The sequence below is a fragment of the Doryrhamphus excisus genome, chromosome 1, assembly GCF_030265055.1.
Source record: "Doryrhamphus excisus isolate RoL2022-K1 chromosome 1, RoL_Dexc_1.0, whole genome shotgun sequence".
In the NCBI taxonomy this organism is placed as follows: Eukaryota; Metazoa; Chordata; class Actinopteri; order Syngnathiformes; family Syngnathidae; genus Doryrhamphus; species Doryrhamphus excisus.
In genome coordinates, this window is record NC_080466.1 from 22,434,732 (window position 1) to 22,461,327 (window position 26,596).

Consider the following 26,596-nt stretch of genomic DNA (forward strand, 5'->3'; position numbering starts at 1 on the left):
GTGTGGGAAATTTGGTTTGATGAGCGCATGAACACAGACAAACCAAAATGCTGCAATTGTTTGAAATTAGTGACGAGGAACACGGGAAACACAACCACCTGAAACACGACGTCCTTTTCAATTTTTCCAACTGGGAAAAAGAAAATGCCGTTTGGTCGGACATGTAACTATAAAGAAAATGGTGCTAAATGGTAAACATGTGTCGCTCGCCACACTGCAGAAGAAACGCAACCATGTTTGATGCCATATAAGTCATGAAAAATGGTCTTAAAATGGATAAATAATGATAATACCGATTATCAATGATAATGTGTAGCACAGTTATCGACCGGCAAAAATGTGCTATCATGTCAGGGTTAGTCTAAGGTCAGTTCATCCAAACAACATGTTTTTATCTTTAGAATGCAGTGAAAAGATAAACATAAGGATTGTGAATGACTGTGAATGTGAATTTCACAATGAATTGTGAAAAAAAGTGCAGTTGCCCTTTCATTTTCTAAACGTGATATGCAAAGTTGCCAGGCGGTGACTGGAAGGACATGAGTTTTTATGTGGAGAACTTTGTCCTTCTTCCACTTTCTTTTTCCACCCCATTAATAGGACACTGACTCTGGTGACTGGAAATGGTGTTAACGTTCTATGATCCTCCTCGCCATTATTCTTTCAAGGATATCGCCACCTCCACCAAACTGAATGCCCCCTCCTCGTTGCCATGTTTTCCACGTGTGGTTGGACATGCCTTAAAGAAGGAAGAATGATGCTTGTTCCGACTAAGGTGCTTTGGAAGGTGCTTTGACTTTAGCTTCTTTTAGCTGCTCAGCCTTGCTGTTGTCATGACGTGAGCGAATGTTTATGTCGTCCACAAATAAGGGCCCTCAAAGAGGGATGGCTTGAAACAGGGGTGAGAGAGAGCTGTCTACGCCATCTTTGAACAGAGGGGGAGGTCCACAACACCCCCTCTTTCAACAAAAGATGTTTATTGTTGAAAAGCTCATGAAAAAACATTCCCCCACATCTTATTCATGTGTTAGAGAGAGTGTGATGCTGCAGGCACTGAAACATGTTCGCTCCCACTAACTTGGTTAAACATGCCAAACAAACAAAGAAAAACAAATGAAGTTTGTCCATGAAACATTCATTCATTCATTCATTTTCTACCGCTTTTTACGTTATGTGAGCTAATGGTAGCTGGATACTTGAGTTGACCCACCGTATTCGCACTCGTATCATTTCTTTGCTTCCTCCATGTTGGCATGTTGTGAGCATGGGCGATGCTGGACGACGAAGCTGGACTAACCACCCAACTTGATGAAGTCGGATGCCTTTTCAATGTTACTCGGTCATGTTGAAAGTCAGAAGCGCAAGCTGTAACAATTTATCAGCGTTCCAACTGTGTCTACGTTGCGTAAGTAAGTGGTGGTCTGTGTAGCATTATAGCGTGTGCATACAGGGAACGGGGTGCAAATTACAAGCTCACCAATGTCTGCCGTTGCTAATAGCCTTTTTCCACCACAGTCAGTGGTCTACACACGTTTTTTTTTAACAGGGGAAGTCCCACAAAAAACCTGTAATGACCCGCTTTCTACAACTGATGTTGTAGAAAATCGACAGCATGTTAGCACGCTTTCAGTTCATACACAGTAAGTCAGCGGCCGCAAGAACAACCACTTTTTAAGTCGCTCTCAAGGCTTTATTCATTTATTATCAACTCCAGTACCAACAACATTAGAAAGTGCAAATTTCTGAGGGACGAATAAAGGCATATCTTATCTTATTGTGTTCCCAATCACAGCGGAGTGGGCGTGTGTGGAATCATTTAAAACAGACTGCCGTGGAAATCCAAGGAAATACAGCTGGAATAGAGGCAGATTCTGGAAGCTCTTGAAAGCTTTCTGTGTGGGTTATTGTGTGTAGCTGCTCCTTAGGAGTCCACAACTCAATAGAAAGGGCTGAAAAGGAGCAGCATAGGCCGGGTCTGGAGCCAATTAATGACACCACCACAATTACTCCAATAAGATCAATCGTAGAAAGGAACTACATTTATGTTTTGTTTGACAAGTTCAAGTGATGCTGAAATAATCAGCAGAAGCAGTAAGAAACTTCTCTCCCTGTCACTCGAGACAAGACATGAGGAGCAAGTCGGAAGAGCAACCATGCCCTTGCTGCAGCCAGTTATCCTCTCTTTGACATGCTCACATAAGCACATTTGCTTTAAAGCTATAGGTCACCTTCCATTGTACTCTCTGTCACACACACGTACCCCCCCCCCCCCACACACACACACTGCAGGTGTCCAATACATGTGTAAGGTATGAAAAGACTCTTTTAAGGAATGACATAACTTATTTGCTGTTCCATTTCCCTGCATTAATCCTGCATTCCAGACAGCTTGAAAGTAGGAAATATCCCACTTGGAGCTTCCGTGGTAAGCTGGGAATGCGTTAGTTGAACGTAAACAAAAACATGGCTAACAGACCTCAAAAGTGTATTGTCTAGTACTGGGGTCTCCAAAATGTTTTCATCTTCGAGCTACTTTTACAAAACGGAAAGGGATGAGAGCTGCTATTTTTGGATACTTCAATTTCAACCCAACGCAACGGAATAATAAAATGTTGGGATCCACTAGTGGTGCAAACGTACAAGTAACCCACTGTAAGAGTTCAAACTTTTTCTCCCCAAATTGTCAGGAAGCCCTTGTGGGTCAGTATATTGCATTGTAAGCTATATACGCTTTGTGTTATAGATAACATAGCACATTAGTGTGTATATCTCTTTGTATTGTTGACACAGATGGGCAGGGGTGCAGCTATTGTCACCTATACTTTTCATCCATCCGATATTAGGCAGACTGTCCCTCACTTGAAATACAGTATGTAACACACACACAAAGACACACAATGTATTGAAAAAACGGACTCACTGTCTTTATTGACTGCGACTGCAAAACAACCCACAATGGGGCCAAAAAAGTTGTGAGTGCCCAAATGAGTGCCATCTGATAAAATACTGTATTTAACTCATCGCAAAGTACAGAAATGCCCCCCCCCCCCCCACTGCTCTTTGCCCTCAAAGGTCAAATGTGCATTTTGATTCCTTCACATTGCAACAATAATTATTCTCTATAAAATGTACTTTTGCTTGGATTTATATTATTTCCGATGTGAAAAAATGCTTCGGTTTGTTCGTCTGACCTCTTGGAAAAAACTAATAACAAAAGCTGAGATGCCACTGTATTTACAAAGCAGCTCTCCTCTAGTATCAAGTAGTATTAGTAGTATTAGGTAGTATTAGAGGTACATAACAGGGTGTGGTAAATATCTTCTATCATGAAAATACAGATAACTACAGTTTATATAATGTTTTTCAGATGTGAATATTTCGACTTTGTGTGTCAGCAGCAGAACTGAGACGCTCTTTGTGCAGAGTTGAGTTGCGATTGGACCTAGCACTTATTCACAGTAGTGCCATTCATCCCACCACCTGGATTAGCAAGCTCTTATCCTTGCAAGTATGTTGAGTTGCAGGAAAGCTTGGGGAAACGTTGCCCTCCGAGGCTCCTGGCTGGCATGCTCAACAATCAGTGGGCATTGGCATGGAAAAGTCAACTTCCTGCTGTCAGATGGTGATTTCTTTGATTTGTCAGCATGTTTACTTGGGAATCCTGTAAAAAGTCTCCCGGACGCCACTGAGGTTGGAAGGCATGCGGGGAAGCAGATGCCCACACACCAACACCAGCATTAATTATCAATTATGAACAGAAATTCACAAGGAATAGCAATTGAAAATGGTGGTGGAAAAGTTAATGTTAATGAGACACGCTTTGATACACTGCCCGCATCATTTGCACATACGTCTGGGTGCGTACACGTTTCATTCAAGACTACTTCACAAAAATAATGCAGTTTTCCACATACTGTACTTCATTGACACACACAATTTCAGTGGGGGCAAAATGTGTGCAAGTGCAAACTAGGCTTAACCGGATGAGGTGGCAGCCAGAGTGACAGAGACCTTGTTTGCATGGCAGAGAGAGAGAGAGAGAGAGAGAAGAGAGAGCTGAGACATGATGTTGACGGAATCATCTCTTGACTGTGTCAACTACTGGTCACTGGTTGATACTCTAAAACCCCAAAGAACATGGACTGAATAGCAGTCAACAGTCACAAATGGTACTTATTTGTTCATACGATATGGACACAGAACAACGAACAACTTCTTGCTCTGTCTCCAGTGTGCTCGCTTCTCCTTACGCATAACAGTGAGTGTTGGGCGCCAATTGTTTGTCCATTCAAGTAACAGTTCTTACTTTCACATCCTTCGAGAGTTCCTGGCTATGACGTGCCATGGTGAACTCTGAGTGACCAGTAGAGAGCGTGTGAGAGCGATAACACCAGATTTAATACACTTGCGCTGCATTCACACCTACAACCTTGTGATGTGACCGGCCAAAGACTCCTTAAAGACTCCTTAAAGAAGGCGTGTATATACTTATGAGTGATGCATACAGTAATCTCTTCAAAAAGTAATATTCATTCATTCATTCATTTTCTACGGCTTATCTTCACGTGGGTCGCGGGGGGTGCTGGAGCCTATCCCAGGTGTCCTGGGGCGAGAGGCGAGGTACACCCCGGACTGGTGGCCAGCCAATCCCAGGGCACATATAGACAAACAACCATTCACACTCACATTCATACCTATGGATGTGGAGTGGCCAATTATCCTAGCATGTTTTTGGAATGGGGGAGGCAAAAGCCCAGTGATTTTATTAGTAATGACCAATTTTTAGGGTCTATTGGCAGTCAAGGTATCGTGGAATTGTCCTGACTTTTCTCCTTCATATGACACCCCTGGCCAATGGCACTCACACACATGTATAATTCATCCATTTGATCCGTATTGGTATTGGCCAATTTCAGTCCTGGATAATTGGCAGCATAAAATGCTGACGGAGCATCCCTATTATGCATCCATGCCATGGTGTCTTCATTGTCTTATATCCAGACCCTGTCTTCATCCTTGAGTGGAAAATATATTTTGCCCCTTTGTCATAAAAGCTTCAATAATTAATTTCTTTAGGTAATACTACATTCTACTCCAGGGGACAGTGTGTGTACAGTACCAGTGACCAACACATGGAATCTGTTTTGCCTATTGTAATGTTTAAGATGGGGGCGTCCAAAGTACGGCCTGTGGGCCATTTTTGTCCTTCAGCTCATTTTTTTATTGGCCCTCTGCATAGTCAAACAATATCAAAGTAATTATTAATGATATGGTTAAAATAAATCTCTGAACCCCTGACATCACTTCCTGCCAGCCCCTCCCCCACACACACTCAGCTCCCCGAACACCACAGCACATTTAGAGAAACACATGAGCACAAGTCTTATTTATGTGTTATATGTTTTATTTTCTCTTATTATGCCTCCTATATTGGAATATAGGAGTGTAAAGGTGAATATAGGGGTGTTATTTCACGACTAAAGGGATCTAATAGTCTGAGTAAAGACTGTGTTTAGAAGATCGTAAATAAGTTTTCTATTAGCTATGAATTTATTCCTTTTAGAAATAATTAATCCAACTTTGCGGATATTCACTTATCACGGTTGGGTTAACTAGTTAACCGTGATGAATGACTGATTACTGTACATAAACAGTATACATATCATCACATTGACTTTAGTATAGAGAGACGCTTGGGTTTGTTCTCCCTGTTGTCATGTTTTGTTCCGACAGCCCAAGGCCATCTCCAGTACTGTATGATGGAATCATTGACGAGCCTTCATTCCACTGGCAGTGAAAATGAATGGGAATGGCCTTAGAAGTTCATACTGGTCATTTTGTACTCTGGTCTCAAAAATATAACTAAAAATGGTACATACTGAATCACACCTTCAGGCTTTACATATTGTCAGAGTTGCTTTTCCACTTCAAAATGCTGCCGCATCAAACTGCAGAAAACATGCCACATTGAACACATCAGCCGGGAAGAAAAAATCAAGACAACATCAACAATTGAGGTGAACAAGGATCCGCTCTCAATCACAGCACATGTGTAGAGATCAACCATCATTCTCATGGTCGCAGAGTGGGCGTTTAACACACCCTGCCTCCATAGGAGTACGCCATCCGTGGTATTACCTGGTTGTCTCTGAGGCATGCAGAGTAGGGACCATGCAACACAAAAACACAAAAGAGAAGCAAAATTAGACTGCAGAGTTACCATGGCAACTGATGCTGCATTCCTGATCGCATTGAAAACTGGTCAGATGCGGCTCGGATTGTTTAGAATCAAACAAAAGTCTCACGTCAATGCGCAGTACTCTACACACAGCCAAATAGCACCCATTTGGATCGTACGCTGTACCAACATGGACATGAGTTCATGAAGAGGCGCCTATTCCAGCTGTGGAATCACTCCACTGTGATTGGTCGCATGGCCAAAGTGCTTCCTAACTATGAACCATATCAAGAAGTCCGCGCCTCTGTGACATCACAAAGGAACAGTTTTACCACATTTTCTGAAACCCAAAGTTTTGAACCATCCCGAACTTCTTTCAGGGCTCACTTCCAAATGTGCAAACGTCATGATCTGAAACGTTGGCATGGTTTAACACCAGAATACAACATTCTAACTACATTTATAGGTCAGAAAAGTGGAAAAAGCATCATAGGTCCCCTATTACTTAATACTTTTTTGTAAGTATTAAGTAATATGAGAAACAATCAGAATAAAGAATAAAGAAATCAGAAAAAAACCAAAAAGAAAAAAAACACAGGAGAAAGTAATTTGTGGAAAGTTGGTCTGGGTAAAAAGTTAGGCGAATATGGTCAAAATATTATAGGAATAAAGTCACAATATTATGAGAAGAAAATGTACACCCAACAATATAATATAACAATATAATATAACAAAGTGCAAAATTGTCTTTGTAAATGGCTGTATTATGTCAATGCCTCTTTTTCTCCAATGCCAAAACCCAAGTACAGAGTCCTGTCTCCAAGTGAGCGGTAACACCCACACATTGCAGAATGTTGATCAAGGCAGTATCCACAGTGTAATATTGCCCTCGGCCAGACAATCCGGTTCAGAAATAGCTCCACCATGCCGTGATCTGGTGTGACGTAGTGGCACTCCAGTTGTCATAATGTAGGGGGGCACTACACAAGGACACATGATTTATTACCAACCACATTCACAGCCAACTCGAGCATACTTCCTGGAGATTGGTCCTGGAGGGATGGGGGTGTCTGGCTGTACAGGAAGGAGATATTTACCAGGCCATGCCACTGGTGCTGGGAACTGGTACAAGCCTGGTAACTGTGTAATGCGGAGGGTAGAAGACCAGAGGTCCTCTGACCTCCCTGTCTTACCCACAGGGATGGGACTGCAGCTGGACAGTCAGCCTGTCCCTGGTCCCCCTTTGGTGTGCTCTGTGCCGTGAATGCCGATACGGAATGATGCCTTTCACATGCCAGTGTGAAGGAAGCAGACCTTTGTCAACCACAATCTGAGAGGCAAGTTGAACTTGAAAAGCATTATTCAGCCAGTGTATATGCCACATTGTAAGTAATATTTTAGCATCATTGTATTTATATAATGCTAATAAGAGTTCATTGGTTTCAGACCTGACTGTGATAAGTGAATTTCCTTGACGTGGGATTCCTTATTTATAAATTGTTTTGTAGTTAAAGCATAGAAAACCAGTTTACTGTCTTCTAAATATGTTAATTTAACATTAGTAGACACCCCATAGTCATTTTACCAGCGCGGGTCCAAGGCAAGCACCTGCTTATGGCCCCATGACCACGAGGGGCCCCCCAAGAGCAATTAAAAGTGATGATGATCCATACTGTATATTATCAAATGTACGTTCATGTCCAAACAAGACAATATTGTGTTGACAGAGTGTAGTTTCCTACTGCCTGTCATGCTCTAAATGTCAAAGCTCCGCTAGAGTACGTATGTGAATGATCAATATTGGCACTAATAGAGGGCCCCAAAATCACATTTTGTTAGGGCCCTGTGGAGGCTTGGGCCGGCCCGGATTGTTTTGCGCCCTTAGACAGCTCTCTGGTTTACATATTGTTTTCACCTCTAAATGCAATCTGCACTATTTATTGACTAAACAAGCAATGGAAAAGTGCACACCTCAGTATCAGTCACATATTCCAATACTTTTGCGTTAAAGTTTTGCATCTGATCTGACGTAATTAGCTGGGAATGAAAGTTGAAATGTTGCTCTTTGGTCTCATATTCATCTTTTGATGTCAAACCCAAATGACCTCCCTGTAGGTATTGTACATTGCTGTAAAATACCTTTGAGCATCGGTTATTCAGGTTTCTTTTATTGTAATCCACTGTAAATTCTGCACTTTAATGTGTCGGAATCATGGCGTATGTGAAAGAAAAACTACAGTTATATATCCCCCCAGGTTCCCTTTTGCCATGTAACAAGCCAAGCATCACCCCATGCGGCAGCGAAGCCTCACACAGCCCCTCTGTTTTGGAACATAAAAAGCTCAGTGTGGGAACGGCGATGAAGGGCAGCCACACTCTCCTCCAACTCCAAATAGAATACAGTATGTGCTTGTCTGCACATCCATGTGTTGCACAGCCTTGATCAGTCTGGACGTGGAAAATATATGATATATTTAAGGTGCGCATGACACCAAACATATGCTAAGTTTGATATTTCTGCATTGAAAGGCACATTTCCTGTTAGAGTCATGGCCAAGATGCTGATAGTTTTGGCCTCGGCTGTATAAATAAGGCTCTGATTTTGGTTGTATTCCATACAAGCATGGCATGAATCATTGTCAAGCTTCGCCCAAAACATCGACACCTGTGGCATGCCAATAATTTGGATTGTTTTGGACTGATACGTATTCGAATGTCGATATATTTGCTCAGAGGTTTTGTCAAGATCTTGCAGGATTTAAATGTGACAGATCTTTCTTTAATTAACTCGGGAGGTAATTTTCATAATAATAGGAGGGTAATATCTTCAGTAGACACTTACCCTGGGTCAGTAGATCAAACTGGGCACTGTACCTGCGAGTCTGGTTGTTGGGGGGAATTTGTTCTCTGGTTTACAAATATGTGTAGTTGTTGCCAGACGGGGCTCGCTGTTCTAAACTTCGGTTGTAGTTGGTTCATTACTCATACTTAAGCAGACATTGGGTTGAATGAAGACATAATTCATACTTGAACAAGCCTTTCGAAGACTGTACTATCATGAGCCATGTATTGTGTATCATATTGTATCGTGAGGGACCCTGAGATTGCTAGTCTTACACGTTGTGTAATAATTGAGGAGCTAATCACAGCGTCACTTAGGATTCTTAATACACTATATGACCAAAAGTATTTACTCCCCCATCCAAAGGACCAGAATCAGGTATCCTAATGACCTGGCCTGGCCACAGGTGTATAAAACCAAGCACCTCGGCATGCAGACTGTTTCTACAAACATTTGTGAAAGAATGGAGGGGGGTCAGCGGATGCTGAGGCGTATAGTGCAAAGAGGTTGTCGACTTCCTGCACAGTCAATTGCTACAGAGCTCCAACCTTCATGTGGCCTTCAGATTAACCCAAGTACAGTACACGGAGAGCTTCATGGAATGGGTTTCCATGGAGCAGCTGCATCCAAGCCATACATCACCAAGGCGATACAAAGCGCCGGATACAGTGTTGTAAAGCACGCCGCCACTGGACTATAGAGCAGTGGAGACGCCTTCATCTGGAGTGATGAATCACGCCTTTCCATCTGGCAATCTGATGGACGAGTCTGGTTTGGAAGTTGCCAGGAGAACAGTACATTTGGGACTGCATTGTGCTTAGTGTGAAATTTGGTGGAGGAGGAATTATGGTGTGGGGTTGTTCTTCAGGAGTTGGGCTTGGGCCCCAAGTTCCAGTGATAGGAACTTTGAATGCTCCAAGATACCAAAACATTTTGAGCAATTCCATGCTCCCAACCTTGTGGGAACAGTTTGGAGCCGCCCATCCCCTTCCTCTTCCAACATGACTATGCACCAGGGCCAAAGCAAGGTCCATAAAGATGACCTGGATGACAGAGTCTGGTGTGGATGAACTTGACTGACCTGCACAGAGTCCTGACCTGAACCCCATAGAACACCTTTGGGATGAATTGAAGCGAAGACTTAGAGCCAGGCCTTCTCCACCAACATCAGTGTGTGACCTCACCAACGTGCTTTTGGAAGAATGGTCCAAGATTCCGATAAACACTCCTCAACCTTGTGGACAGCCTTCCATGAAGAGTTGAGGCCTATGGGTAAGGATGGGATGGCACTTAAGTTCATATGTGAGTCACCTCAGGTGAGCAAATACTTTTGGTTGTATAGTGTAGCTTGTATCAATGGCTCTTGTTTGCTTCGTAAAATCCAGCATATAAATACTGTATACTGGAAAATCATCAGTTCTTGCACTTGCTGAATTGCTGAGATATGAATGTTAACCGTTGTTCCGCTTTGTTAGCACTTTGATATAGCTGACTTGTCAGAACGTATTAGTGGCAAGTTAGCTCTGGAGGTCACCGTAGGCAAAGTCGCCTGTCATGGAGATGGAGTATTACTACAGAGATGCAGGGGTCACGAGATATAAGAAGGAACAGATTGTTCACAGTGCTGACATAAAAAGCTTTTTGGATGTTTCAACTGTCTTTCAAGGGTCTTCCCCATTGAGTCTATTGTCAGATCTCACTGATGCAGTATTTTCGTTGGATATTATGATGTGGGATAGCACAGATAGTTGCAGAATTCTTGGTAAATCACAAATGTTATGATAATATATAATAAAACAATATTTAATAATACAGCATAATAATGCAATATTTCCTTTAATATGTCATCTTTTACTCTGTATAGTTGTTTTCACAGGCAATTCGTCCTCTCTGTCAAATGTTTGCCGCATTTCTGAAAATGCTACTTTCAAGTGTATTAAAGAGCAGCATTTCTTTTTGTCATGTCTTTCTGTGAGTGCACACAATTTTGGACTATCCCATTTGTATTGACTTGTCCACCAACGGCCAACGTCTCAGTGAGAGTTTACTGCTGTAATGAAGGCTCTGCATCTCCATGTGTGCTTTTCTTCCCAATGGTAAAGTGGGTCGGGTGGATATGTTTGAAGTGGACATGTTTGTTTTGTTGCCATCACTTTCAAACAAATTGAGCCTACTGGCTCATCCGTGTTGATGGGCTTAATGGGGGCTTGACGGGGTTTTTTTGCCTTGTAATCCTCTTTTTCCCCTCCTAATTTCTACTACGCTCATTGCAAGGCTACCTAGCTGGTTCCATACCCAACCGTGAGTTGCAGTCCTGATTTATACATTGTTTATTTTTCTAGTAAGAGCATAGAAATTCTGTTGTGCACCTTCTAAATATGGTTTTGAACATTAATAGAACTCTCTAGACATGAACTAACACTTTTATAGTCCCCTTTACACTATTAACTAATATACTGGACATAATAAGCTAATTAAGACATAAATAAGACGCATGCTGCTGTGTGTTGCTGTAAATGTGTCCCTGTTTTTTTAAATAATTTGACTAATTGAATAATAATAATTTAAAGTTTTGTGTGCGGGCATGTAGAGGGACTTATTTGGCATTCAGCAGTCTGAGGGGTCCATGCTGGGGGTGTGTGGGGTCAGAGTAGATCCGATGGGCTCTTGATACGCAGCGGGTGTTTGCTATGTCCTTAACGGGGGAGTGGGGGGAGGCATCTTCTCCGCTGTCCTCATCACTCTCTGCATCCGGTCCGAGGTCTTGCAGCTCCCAGACCAGACGGAGATGCAGCTGGTCAGCAGGCTCTTGATGGTCCCTGTGTAGAAAGTGGTAAGGATAGGAGGGGTGAGGGAGGCTCTTCTCATTGGATGGTGAATGAGCGTGTATGTGTGACAGAGCGAGAAAGTCGCGGTTCCAAGTCTTCTCGTGTCTTGCTGACCAGCTGGTCTGCCATTTTCAATCAACATCTCAAAGACTGTAAGGCAGGATGAGGCCACAGGGTTTTTACTGGGGGTGGGATTTAGATTTATGGAGTAACTGACAATATAACATCATTGCAATAACAACATGACCGAGCCATTATGCAATAATCAATATATTGCAAAGTCAATATATTCCAATAATAACAGTCACTCTTCACAACAGGGGAATACAAAAATATACTTTTCCAATCAAATGTAGGGATGCATACCATATCGTGAAGGCAAGGCACCCGATGGAAACGGTACTAAATGGGTGCTAAATGAATGCAGACTCCCACCTGCAACAAGTGCATCTAACGTCGAGAGTCTGACGCTCTTTTTCAACCTTATTGCCAACCTTAACACGCCAACGGCGGTTCTCAGTTAGTAATCAGTCATTACTCCATTCCACAAGGTCCAACTCTGGCCAGACCATACTTTAACTAAATACATTTTTTCATAAGAAATAATGTCAATCCAATTCATCCCTTCATCATGTTTTTGTATAGTTTTACAACTATAGTTAGATATGCAGAAAACAAGAAACAATCCATTTAAGGTCACTTTTACCTTGATTGATTGTTGCGTTGTGGCCCTCCTTCCTGTTTTGCTGTGAGTTATTTCTTGAAATCATTCATTTCTCGCCTCAAGCCTCTGCTTTCCTTTTGATGACAGCTCCATATTAAGCTAAAACGGAGCCAAAGAAAGCGGCAGCATTTTCAGAAAGAAGTTGAGACACCTCTGCAGGTTAACTAACAACTAACTAACAGTTGTTTCAGGGTCCTACAGCTATGACAATGTTTCTGTCATCACCTGCTGATGTTTTCCCTGGCCTACCTGTTTGACCTGTTTGATGGTACTGCTGGCTATGACTGATGTTGGTGTTCTCATTAGGTTTGGGAATGTCAGGGTACCTCACGATAATGATAACTTGATACGGCAGTAGGAAGGAACTAAAATAATTTAATAGTTGACATTGTGCAACAAAAACAGCCGTAGTGAGAGAACAATGACAGTGCTTTAGTGCAACATATTGTACCTGTAAACAGGATTTTATTTTGGGTGTCTTGATGAAAAGCGACACTGTTTTGTGAAATGTGAAATGTTTTGATGTCAAATCCCAATATTTTTGCTCTACAGCCAAAATAATGGACTTGACCTCACTGTTCAAGACTTTTGGAGGTCACTGTAAAACTGCAAGTAGCAATCGCATCCCCGTCATTACATGAAGCTCATTATCAATGCATAGCCCTTTACTTTAAAATCAGCATTGTTTATTGTTTAATGGAAAACTTAACAACCCAGTTGTGTGTGAAATACAGTACATTTAAACTGCATATTTGTGGCCTTTTATTGCGGCCAGTCTCAATGCCACACTTGTGAGATGGATGAACTAAGAATGCTATTAAGGAGCTATTGTTCACACAGAAAAGACTATGACATCTTAGATGCATCCAAGCTCTAAATCATTAGCAGCCAGTTGACTTGATGACAACATAAATGCAATCTGTCCAACCACCCAATACCACAGTCACTTGACAAATCAACTCATAAATGTTTGTCTTCACAAAATAAGCTGACAGCCTGCGTGTCAGTTGAGGGAGGAGGGGAGGTTTTGATTTTGGGAGTCAAGCTGGGCAGGAAAAGACAACAGCTGCTGGTTGGAATAACAGAGGCTGAAACGGCTGCACCACATAGGTCATATTACCCACTCGGGCTTTTAATAGGCAAGCTTGACTGCCGCGAGAAAAGATTAGTTTGGGGTACAGATCACATATCACAGATGAAAGGGTTTTCAAAGAATATGTTGAAGGAAGTGGCTGCACGGGAGACGAGTGATTAGCATGCAGGCCTCACAGCTAGGAGACCGGAGTTTGATTCCACCCTCGGCCATCTCTGTGTGGAGTTTGCATGTTCTCCCTGTGCATGCGTGGGTTTTCTCCGGGTACTCCGGTTTCGTCCCACATTCCGAAATGGCGACTCCAAATTGTCCATAGGTATGAATGTGGGTGGGAATGGCTGTTTGTCTATATGTGCCCTGTGATTAGATCCTTTCGTGTGTTCATGTGTTCAAAGATACCATCTTTATTTGTCACGATGATCGGGAATGCAGACGGCGTTGATTTCTCCACTTTTTTTCCAACATCCAATTTCACTTCACTCCGATTTTCACTTTCCTATTTTGAACCACTAGAGTGCATGGGAGACATCAAAAAGTCAACTAAATGAACTAACAGAACAAAAGTGACAATATGTGGCAACAACATATCGCGGTTTGAAATGATCTCACTGTCAAGGCCACAGCACACCACAAGCTAAATAAAACTCAACTCTGAACCTCTGATGTCACTTCCTGTTCCACATCTGGCCGCTTGCCACTAAGGTCCCAGAGGGAACAAATGTATTGTGATGCACACGAGCAGGGGTGACATTTTTAATGTCGTATTTACTTTTACTATGTCTACTATAATGGATAATACCAGTGTAAAGGCATTTACAGCCGCCATTATCATAATGATGATGAGACAATAGCAACCGCAGGACGTACGCTGTCCAGATTAAAAAAAAAAACAAGGAACTGCTATCCTGTGAATCTTATTTTTGTCTGATGTGTCATTTTTTAATATTCAATCCTACAGTAATTCACGTTTTATGGTCAGATCTGGAATTAATTATCCGGGATAAACAAGGGATGACTGTAATATGATTTTTCATCCAATTATCAAGCTACAGACCCATTAACTCATATTGATTTTCTACCTGTTGACACCAGTACCCGGAGAACATGGAACATGCAAACTCCACCCACAGATGCTCCAGCCCAGATTTCTACCTTTATATCCAAATTGTTCAAACCCTTCCGTCTCAATCCCAATGAACGTATTCTTTCAGCCTCTGTAATCCTGTACCTCGGCTTCTGCCTACTGACTCATGAATAGGACCATAAAATGACTCTTTGAACAGACTGCACTGCCTATGCATGCAGGCAGCACCTCAGTAGAAGAGGTGCTGCCTGCTCTTTGTCTGTTCCTCTTTCTTAGAATCTGGATGAACATTAATGCATACCAAGCACATTCCCTGTCGACCATCTGCTTCTGATAGACACCCTGAAAGGTTTCTGACCTTTGCTTTATTTGCTTGGCCCAACTCATCTCCTGGGCCCCCAGGCGGGCAGGAATATTTCCCCAGCGACAAATTCAAAGCTCAGTCATCAAAATCTTGACAGATGTGAGACCTTCTGTACATGAGACAGAGAAGCATGCTGAAAAGAGCAAACATCCCCATCAATGTACGTATTGAATGTACACTTAAGGAAGCAGGGGGAGATTCAAAGCACTTGGAGGGCCAAAATTTACGTCAGGTTCAACGAAGAACTGGAAGAAGCCAAAGTACTTGCTGTCAAAGACATCAAGGTATGGGTTTGCTCCCCGCGAAATAATGTCCTGAACATGTTTCCAATGTGGGACGGTCTGCTGAAAATGTGACTTGTTAAGCATGTCCGGAAGAAACAAACCGTACCCTACCATGAGGCATAAGCAGCACTCTGGATAAGCAGGCTACTAATGTATCTATTCCGGTCAGACAATCCTGGATCAGCTGCATCCGGTCCTGATTCACAGTCTACGTCTCCCCCGGTGTTAACAGAGTTATGACCTTCCATTGCAACTTCAGTGTGATGAACAGCAGCTGTTTAGCCGTGGTAATCACAGCCAGCTGAACATCTATCAGTGCATTAATGAATGAAACGACAACCCATTTTGGCCTTCTTATGGCCTGCAACTCAATGACTGCTCCATGCTGTCACACATTCTCACTTGGCCTCTGGAAGTGCGTCCCACCCACGATTGTTGCTCGCGTTTACAAGCATTAAAGTGCTCTGACTTGTGGGCGTCCAGACGGTCTACAAGACTGAACTGTCAAGGATGATTGCACTTGTAACATTTCCACTGTGTGGTTAAAATGTGCTACTTACACTCTGCTCGTACATAAATTCTAAACTTCAAGACAAGCTGGTGTTCGCTAATTTACTTGTGTAAACTTTTATGATGCGCAGTTGTGGTGTCTGCCTTTCTTAAGAAGCTGGGGATTTGGTTTAAATAATGTGTGGTAGGACTAATTTCAAGTGAAAACATCAGTGACACAGAGTGAAAGTTTGGCCTTTAATTATGCTGTTAACACAGTGTGAAGTGAGTTCACGTCTCTAATTGAACCGGGCAACAAAAAACACGTTATAAATAGGTGTGTGGCCTCGCACCAGCCTCAGACAGTAGTTGTTGTCAGGCTTTTTCCAAAGCAGGACCGCCTTCTGGCAGGACTTTTACTGTGTTCAATGAAATGACGGGTGAATGTGTTATTACTACCCGAGTATGTTGTTCAACTGGAGAAATCATAGGGAAGAGCAAGAGACCATGGATTTTGGTCAATGTGCATCTGGATGATGGTCCGCAGAGACCAAGTGGCCCAGTGTGACAACATAAAGTACAGTGGTCCCTCGTTTAGCACAATTATTTTCTAGTTAGAGCATAGAAAACCTGTTTATGATCTTCTAAATACAGTTATTGCCAATATTAGCACCTTTTAGACATGAAATAACATGCCACCCTTATAGTCACCCCCGATAGTCACCCATACCGACATACCCACATACATCAATTCTACGTGCTATCCGGTCCTTGTTCAACTGGAGCTGGAGACTGGTTGGCATTGCCAGCAGTAAGTTGACCCTCATTTCTAGGCGTAGCCAAGGCCCAGTTTGGGGGCTTAAGGATCTCATCTCTGCTCTTCACAGCCAATGTGGTCTTGATGGCCTCACCAGGCTGTGACCTTCAGCGTTTACTGGGACGGTTTGCAGCTCAGTGTGAAGCTTCTGGGATGAGACTCAGCACCCCCAAATCCAAGGTTGGGAGGGAGGTTGTTGTTGGCGAGTGATTGAAGGTTGGAGCATGAGGTCGACAGGCAGATCAGTGCGCCGTCTGCAGTCGCTGTCACTCACCATCATGGTGAAGGGAGGGGCTGAGCTGGAAGGCAGAACTCTCAAGTTACAGTTCGATCTCCCTTCCTACCCTCACCTCTGGGCGTGACTTTAAAGACCAATAGAGATAGGGTGAGGAACTGGGTCATCCAGGAGGGGTCAGGGTACAGCCACTTCCATATGGAGAGAAGCCAGTTGAGGTGGCTTGGGCATCGAGCATGAATGCCCAACCAGGAGGATTATGTCTCACCTCTGTCCTGGGAAGAGGTGGCTGGAGACAGGGTCTGGACTTCGCTACTGAGACTACTGCCCCCACGACCTGGATCTGGTTAAGTGGAAGAAAATGGATGGATGGATGGATGGGTGGATGGGTGGCTAGATGGATGGATGGATGGTTGGATGGATGGATGGATGGGTGTCTGCATGGATGGGTGGATGGACAGGTGGCTGGATGGATGGATGGATGGATGGATGGATAGACATCACCACATACATCAGCAGCCAAAGGGGAAGCCTTTTTACCCTGCAAGCTGTTTTGCAAAGTTTCTGTTCTAATTTATATCCAAGAATATATGTTGATTTCAACATCTGCCACAAAATATCTGCTTTGTGGAAATATTGTACACTTTCCTGTTTTAACAGGATTTTAACAGGATTTCCTGTTTTTCTGACTTCCTTTGCTAGCCTTATACATACCCCAGGTTGCCTTTTGGGACATACACTCAGACATTACATATACTTTCAGTTTTATGTGTGGTCCGAGTGTTGCTATATGTTTTATAGCTATTGTAAAGGTTTTTTTCTTGGAAACAAATAACAGTACAAATGCTCCAACACATTAGCATGACACCCATAGCTATTGTAAAGGTTTTTTTTTCTTGGAAACAAATAATGCTCCAACACATTAGCATGACACCCACATGTGGTGTGCCTGCCTCTTTCACTACATGTAAAGTACTTGTACTCCACATGGTCATTATGTGGCATGTACTGCATGATAAATGGAGGAGGGTGAAAAGAGCTGCAGTTTCCAATACCTTGGGCAGAGAGGCACATCCACAACCCACACATGCACTGAACATTTCTCGGCCTTTGTGTCATCAGCACTGTATTGTAATTTCAGCACTATGTCATACCCTTCTGATTATTTGCCTTTGTGTGTGAGACCATTATTGGGCAGGTCACGCACCATTCCCTGAGACTGTGCAAGGTACTGCCCATGCTCTCAGACCTGGCACTTGGTTGCCCAACATTGAATGTCATCCAGTCCCAATCTGTCCTCTAGAAGACTGAACACAATACATGAGGTCCTCTGTCTACGTCCAAGTTTTGTTCCATTCACTGTGATTCAAGTAGAGTAGAGTACAAGTCGGAAGTTATATGTACATTATATTAACACCTGAGTCACCCACACAGTACAAAGAAGACATAGACATGAAACACAGTAATAAAAAGTTTAAATACAACAATTACATGAGTAATAGTCCTAAAAAATCTTGACTTTCATCCCTGTGGTTGTCTTGCACAGTGGAAATGTTTAGTCTGCTGAAAATGGATAGATAAATGGTGCCGATATTGATGAGGGGGGCATGTGATAGCCGGTGGTAGCCCAGTCATCTTCCAACTCAATGGGTGGATGATAGTTGTTGGTTCGATCCTAAGTCCTCGTGTAATCAGCAATGATTCTGTGTTTTGTCTGCTTACTACTCTCACATTTTGCTAACATTTCAAAACATTGCAACATCAAAATGTGTTGCTCATGAAGGATATGTTTCCCAATGAAATGGACAATTTCAAATACGGCCCCAGATGGTAGAAATTCAATCTACAGTATACGATGCTCATTAGGGTTGCAGATACGTTGGAGCCTATCCCAGCTGGTTCGATTCTCAGTCGGTGAATGGATTTCGACACATCTCTACGATATTTGTACATTTTACGTTTCAGTTCTGCTCCAGCATTTCAACATTCAAACGCTTTCTACTGAAATTGCTTCATCTAGTTTTACTTCAGTCTTCACTTTCCCTTTCCTTTTTACTGATGCGCTCATGCGAGACAGGAAGGGCAAAAGGTTCACTAAAAAGAGCAAAAGTGATGCACATAACTACCCGTCTTTTTCCTTTGTACAGTTTTCATAATGTAATAACCATTTATGATAGGCATAATTGTACCTAACAACAATACACAAACATGGGGACCAACTGTAATTAGCCTAATATGAGAGGGAGCTTTTGTTGAATTGCTTCCTGTACTGTAAGTGCGATTTGAAAATGAATGGAAGTGCTGGTCCTGGAAGGCCACACAACCTTGAATGTTTCTCCGCTCATGCTCTGTCACACTGGGTATTGCACTTACCCACGCCCCCCTCGGGCACATGCATACACACTCATGGACATACTTAATGCCCACTCATCAGCCAACTCATGTACACGTCCATCCACCCATCTGTCCACAATCCACTCATCCACCAGTACTCATCCATTTCCTTTGCATGCACATTCTTTGTGTGACAATAGCGCACAAAGTGACAATGGCTGCAATACAGTTTATGCATGTGCCTGTGAACAAAGTGAATGGTGGGGGTCAAGCAGGACTGAGAGTATAAATTTCCAGATGCCGGATAGACATCCGTCAGCTCTGTTATGCATGTACAGTATGTGTGAGTGCAAGGCTCACAACCTGGCGGTATTGAAGCCATGAATATAGTATAACAGTCTAATGAGAAAAGGATTTGATACCAGACATCAGCTGGGATAAGCTCCAGTAATATGGACGGATGGAGAGAGACCGTCCTGTTTATGGATTCAAATATACGTATATACAATTGACTGTGTACATACAGTATGTCATGGCACTCACAAATCTGAAACCTAATTACAGTGACATTTATAAACATAGAGTAAATATACATAATCATACATAATAATTGAAATAATGATATAAATTGTCAAAAAAGTTAATGAAAAAAAGAACTCATAATACAGAGAAATATCGTGTTTTTTGTTAGTTTGTGTATTAAGCACAGAGAGAGGAAACAAGAGGGAGGCGGGGTGGCGTGCGTATTCTCAACATCCAAAGCCATAATCACATGCCTAATTACAGTGAAATTGGATGTTAGGAGAAAGAAGAGGGGGGAATTAAGAGATGAGTGATAGAGAGGAGGGCTTCTTGGTGCAGAATGGAAGACCTCAAAATAGACCCTCTCCCTCATCGTCAAACGTCTTCTCGCATGCACCATGTGGCCCACCAGAAGACCAAAACAGAGCTGATGTAGATGCTGCCAAATGGAGCATTGGAAGTCACACAGCTTCATTCAGGCCATCCAGGACATAACCTGAAATGTTCCCTGTCACACTGGCCTGATCTATTCATGACAAGACAAGACATTATCATCCTGCCAGAGAATAGCATCGCATTGGGGCGACATGGCTGAGGTGGTAGAGTGGTCGTTTGCGGGTTCAGTCCCGTGATTATGTCGAATTATCGTTGGACAAGATAGCCCCGGCTGCTCCTGACGCTCAGTCAAAGCGCTTTGTGTGCCCTGTAGGTGGAAAAGCACTACCAAAGTGGAAGACCATTTACCATATACATTAAATACTGCCCTTTCATATTCTTGTGACGGTTTTCCCATTGTAAATAAATTATAACATTCTGTTTACACAACAGGGGGGCTCAGGAGGTTGAGGGGTTGTTTCCCCAACTCGATGGTTGCTGGTTAAAGCCTCTATTCCATTGTAATCATTCAATATATTAATGCATGTCTCGCCCAAACATTTCAAATTCTACCCTTTTTCGTCTGCTCAAAAAAAATAAATCGTTAAATCGTCCATTTTCCATTGCTAGGACATTCAACTCATTCATGGTAGATTGGTCATCGCCCAACCGATGGTTGCTGCTTTCATCTTCAGTCCTCATGTAACTGTTGGTTATACATTTCATCAAGCATTCTTTATGTTTCTATTTCAACGTTTTTTTTGTTCTATGACTATTCCCTCATTTATAAAACATCCCCAAACATTCCAGCATCAAAATGTTCATCTCATTCAGGACGTGTAAGCTATCTATAAGGACATTTTCCATAGTTCAGTACAGTCTGTGATATTTCCCGTTCAAAATGAATCAGGGCTCGACAATAACGATGTACCGATGGCCCGGGGCAAGTTAAAACAAAATTGGGGCAAGTAAATCCAATCAGTGATATTCCCGTGGGGCAAGTGCACTTTGGCATGCCGTACTGCCAAGAGTTTTTTTAAAAGCGGTTCTTGTTGGGTGTTGGTAAAACACGGACTGCATAATTCCGGTGGTAATTTGCAAACCAATCCTTGCAAATCTTGGAAATGGACCAATCAGAATCGTTTATTTAGACCGCGGTCCGTAGTCCACAGTCCGTGTTTTACCCACACCCGTTGTTGTTGGCGATCAACCAATCAGCGATTGTTTTGACTAGGAAAACATCTATCATGGCGTCCCTGCCAACATGGTCTAATTCTTCAACAACTTGTGAAGGAAAAGAGCAAAAAGTGATGAAGCAGTGCCTCCTAAACAAGTATTTTATTAGCGGCAGCAAATCAAATGATGGCACAGGTGAGTGAATCACATTGCTGTGACAATTTGAAGTGGTCACAATGAAACACCACCCATTAGATCCAATACCAAGTGCTGATTTTGCACAAGCTACAAAATCTAACGCTTCCATTTCTCTGTGGATTTTTCTCACCTTTGCTTCACAAATTATTGTTTGACCATTGAGCATTTTTTTCTGGATTAAAAACACTTTACTAGTACACAAATATGTCAAATGTTTCATTGTGGTGCACAACTTATAAATATCACTGCTTACTACGACTACCATGTGTAAGGTAGTGTGGCATGCTATGTTAACATACATGCAAAGTGCCTAAAGGTCTCTTGACAATCCAGACATCCATGCAACGTCATGATCTATGTAGGAAAACAACCACAAGAAATCATTTAATCTTTATGTGAGATTCTCATGCCACAAAAATGAGATGATATCACTATGGCAGTCTTTTCATTTTACATGGGGCAAGTTCGGGCAAGTAGTTCTCACCTTAAGGATTCCCTATGGGCAAGTCATTTTGGTTTTTTATGTAGAGCCCTGTGAATGGACAATTTCAATGTCGGGCTGCACGGCGGTCGAGTGGTTAGCACGCAGGCCACAAAGCTAGGAGACCCGAGTTTGATTCCACCCTCGGCCATCTCTGTGTGGTGTTTGCATGTTCTCCCCGTGCATGCATGAGTTTTCTCCGGGTACTCCGAATTGTCCATAGGTATGAATGTGGGTAGGTTTTTTGTCTATATGTGCCCTGTGATTGGCTGACCCCGCCTCTCTCCCCAAGACAGCTGGGATAGGCGGTAGAAAATCAATGTATGAATTTCCATGTAATTTTCAATGTTTCATGTTTAAAGTCCATTTGCACCCCGTGCTCAGTACACAGCCAGCTATTTCCCCAAAGCATCTTTTAATTATTAAAAGGGGTGGGAGCCTTTGGTCTCCAGCTTGATTCCTAAGATATCGTTGTAGCCGTGTGTAGCCCTCTGTGTGTCCTTCTCAGGGCAAAAACAGTGATGTCAGCTTCCGCTCCCAACAATCTCTGCTCATTGCCTCACCCTTGCTGTGAACACGTCTTTGTGGCTACTGTTGGAATATTGACTAAAAGCCTACATTTGTTCCCATATGCAGTTCTGCTATACGCTAGTGGGAAATTAGAACGATACATTGTCCAATTAATATGCACCGCTATCAGCATACGCACGCAGCAACACTGCCGGCAAGCGGCAAGGCACACTTTCAATGAAAATTGGCCGTGTTACACATCTCATTCACCACAAGTCAATAATAATTCATAAATACAGTAATGCTATAATCCAGGTAAGAGTTTGCATGTTCACCCTGCATTAATGCAGCACCTACACTCGATGCTTAATAGAATGCTTCAAGAGTTAGACCTCTTGTCGGCCCTATCGTTGCTTTGTCTCTTTGGGGGAGGCGGGGCCGCGAGCATACACACACAGCAAAAAAGTGGAGCTTCATGAAGGGCAATGCGATGTAACGTAGTACAAATTAGGGTCTTGGTACCGTCGACCCAATCTGGTGCGTCCTCTTGTCTCGTGACACCCCTCTTATTAAGTTGTATTTGTAGCCTTTGAGTTTGCAAGTGCATATTTTACTGACATAATACACATTTAGCTATGACAAAAAGAGGCTTGTAAGAGTTTATGTGTATTGTGAGGATGAAACATTATTTTACATTTAATGACCAAGCTGTGGCACTGACGCCTGGCGGGTCCCTGAGGTGATGATGTCATTGTCTTTCCGTGAGTAGGATGACTCCTTCTGGCTGTATGATATCACATAACCTATGCACATATTGACCTACCAGCCTGAGTTTGTCAGGCCAATTTATGCCATTTAATGGTACTTTCACACAGGTATTACAACCTATGTGGACTATGTGGCCCGAACCTGTAAAAGATATGCCTGGTGCAAATATGCAGTTTTATCCTCATACACCGGAATGTTCTGTCTTCTTCCTCCATTTTGAATTATTCATGGCAGGAGAGTTTGCACAACATGAGGCCAAACAACAACTCCTATTATTATCATTACTACATCCATACTCGTAGTACCGGTCTTTCAAGGTGGTCTGGCTATGGGAGTACGTAGGAACAGCTAATATGCTAATAATATAGAAAAATAGTCTGACAAAAATATTCTTGCTGACTGTATTGTTTTAAATAATGGCCCAAAGCTCTGAAATTGATATCCTTTTACATAAAATGTGATGTAATAATTGTTGTAGTTGCACATGGAATCGAAGAGATTTCCCCTACTTATTATACTAGATAGATAGAAACTTATTTCTATCTGCGATTAAATGTGGTTAATTCCGAGTTAACTATGGACAAAACCCTGATTAATCCCGATCAAATATTGAATAATTGATTGACAGCCCTAAAAGGTATCCATTGTTATCAAAATGAGCATGCCTCCAGACCCCCACCGGACTGGCACCCTGCTGCTGGTCCTGGGTTACCCGGTGCATGTAATACTTGGGTTGTTTATATTGTTTATTTTTTTATATTGTGTATTTTGTACTTTGTACTGCTTAACTGATTCTGTACCCTTGCTGCTGTGCAATGCAAATTTCCCCAATGAGGGACGAATAAAGGCATATCTTATCTTATCTTATCTTATCTTATCTTATGTCTCTACAATCTACTAAGAATTTATGGCCGATTCGCATTGATCCAGGAGGCTGATACGGTTGCAACTACATCTCTGTTTATCGTTCACAACCCTACCACAAATCATCACGTCTTTGGATGCGTCTTTAGATGCGTCGCTGAATGCGTCTCTGAATGCCTCGTATTTGTATTTTAGTTCATTTAGCCATTTTATGCTCAAAAGTGCATTACAAACGCTTAACACTGATTACAGCGCTTCAGTGAAAAACGTTTCTTCGTCTTCACCATCATGTTACAGGAATTTTTGTCCTTCATTGTTCCTTGTATTTTACATAAATTGCCTGGCTCTCTCAGTTTGTCTTTTTGCTCCCTGCAGCTCCTCAGTCAAGAGTGTAGGTGTCGTGTACAAGTTGTAATAAAAGCAGATGGACGTTTCTTTTGGTCGGAGTGCAGTGAGTCAGATAGTGCTGCCCTTCAGCTGTGCTCCGTGTGAAGTGAAGAGCCCTATCTGTGGCTCTAATGCAACAGTCTACCTGTTACACACGCACACACACACACACACAAACACACCAGCCCACTTTAAAAGATAAATCATAAGTCTTTCAGTGGGTGGGAAACGGCATGTGTTGCCATTTTAATGAACTCTCAGCATGTGACCATGCTGCTGAGTCACAGGTCATTACCCCTCCCACCTCAGGGACTTCAGGGATGCTGGGATGTGGATGTTACACTTTTATCTGCCTGCATTTTTTGACTCTGTGCTGTATGCTGCCACATTTTTCTCAATTACTGTTACGGCTGATGTTTTGCCGTACTTTTCAGAACTTATTTTTCAGTTAAAAAAAAATAGTGTCATGTTCTGCAGGATTGGAGTTGTCACTTCCTGTCCTGCGCTCTTATTTTGGTGTGCTGCCCTTCCTGCTGAGGGGACATTGCAGCCGCCTCACCCCAGCGTAATTGTGCAAGGATGGTGGCGATTACAATTAGTGTCCTCACCTGCGCTGTCACCTGAACTAAGTGCAGTCGCTATACTGATGATCCCATTTCTTTGATTTGACCGACAGCTGTCGCCATATGATTGGCGCTGTTGCAGTTATGACACATGAAGGACAGGCGATTATGACTTGAAAGTGAATGCCAAGGCAGGCTGAGTACATTCATAACATGCACACATCAAACAATGGCCTGGAATTAGCATAATGTTCCAAAGTGCAATTTACCTTTCACGCCCACCTCTACTACAGCCCCTGTAGTGCTGACTTGGATCATTCTGCATTCATATTATTAGGTTGTAGTAGTGCATCACAAGTGACTTACCTCCCACTTCATCCCATGAGCCGAGTTCTGGTTGCATTTCGGTGATGAGGAACATAGTTGGTATCAGCAGCTGCATCGGCCAATCTCACTCATGGAAATGGACGTGACAGTTTGAGCCCATATTCCAGAAGCATGCAAGTTGGTAGCTAATTGGATACTGGAAATTGTGCCATGTGATGAACTGGTGACCAGTCCAGGCCAGTCTCACCCAAAGTCACTTGGTTCGCTGCTGAAGGAAACTAAAATCGCTCCAACGGTTGGTTCCAATGAATTTATCTGTGAAGATTTCCAACTGGTCGTTATAAAGTGGACTCATGCTCAGGCCAATGCTTGTTGAGTTTTTACTAGACGTTAGTGTGTTTCTGCAGTTTGATTCAAGGTCAGCTTTACCTTTGTCGGGCTCTGACAAGACATTATGTACACTTGTTGCTGGTGGCTGAGTCTGCCCTCATTCAGCACTGCAATGAAGCACCGTGGACTGGTTTTCCGTTCTGGTTACCACCATTCACATCTGGTGCAGAGTTTCATCACACATACCTAGTGAGTAGTTGGCAATGTCAAGTAGGTAGGGGAGGTATTATTCATGTCACTCTTGCAGCATCCAAACAACAATTGTATTGGAAATCCAAAGAATGAATAATTCCATACTAATGGTATAAACCATTACATTTATGCTCATTTTAGCTAAATTGAACATTCACTACTGCATCTTTATCAGGCTAAATATGCATTTGGCACACTATAAGGGAAACGCTGTAGCATCATGTCTGTGTGTTTCGGATAACACATACAATGATATTTTTGTAGTTAGAGCATAGAAAACTTGTTTCAGTATGATTTTAACATTATCAGAGGCCCTTAGACATGAAATAACACCCCGAAAGTCACCTTTACACTCCCATTACCCAATATAGTTGCTATAAAGTAATAACAGAAAATAAGTGCTGCTATAAATGTGTCCCCTAAAGGAACTGAGTGGCAAGATGGACAGGAAGTGACGTTGAGGGTTCAGAGTTGAGTTTCAGCTGCAACAGTAACCCATGTTTTTAGTCGTGATTTTTATTCTGGATTATTGTGCCTGTTATGACATAATTCAAAGCTGCCCTAAAAGCCT

The 26,596-nt window shown here is 42.5% G+C and overlaps 1 protein-coding gene across 4 annotated transcripts in view; it reads left to right on the plus strand.

Moving 5' to 3' along the window:
- The window catches only part of LOC131136548 (potassium voltage-gated channel subfamily KQT member 5-like), a 107,718-nt gene that overhangs the window by 1,187 nt on the left and 79,935 nt on the right, over window positions 1-26,596 (plus strand). The gene's annotated exons all lie outside the window — the stretch shown is intronic.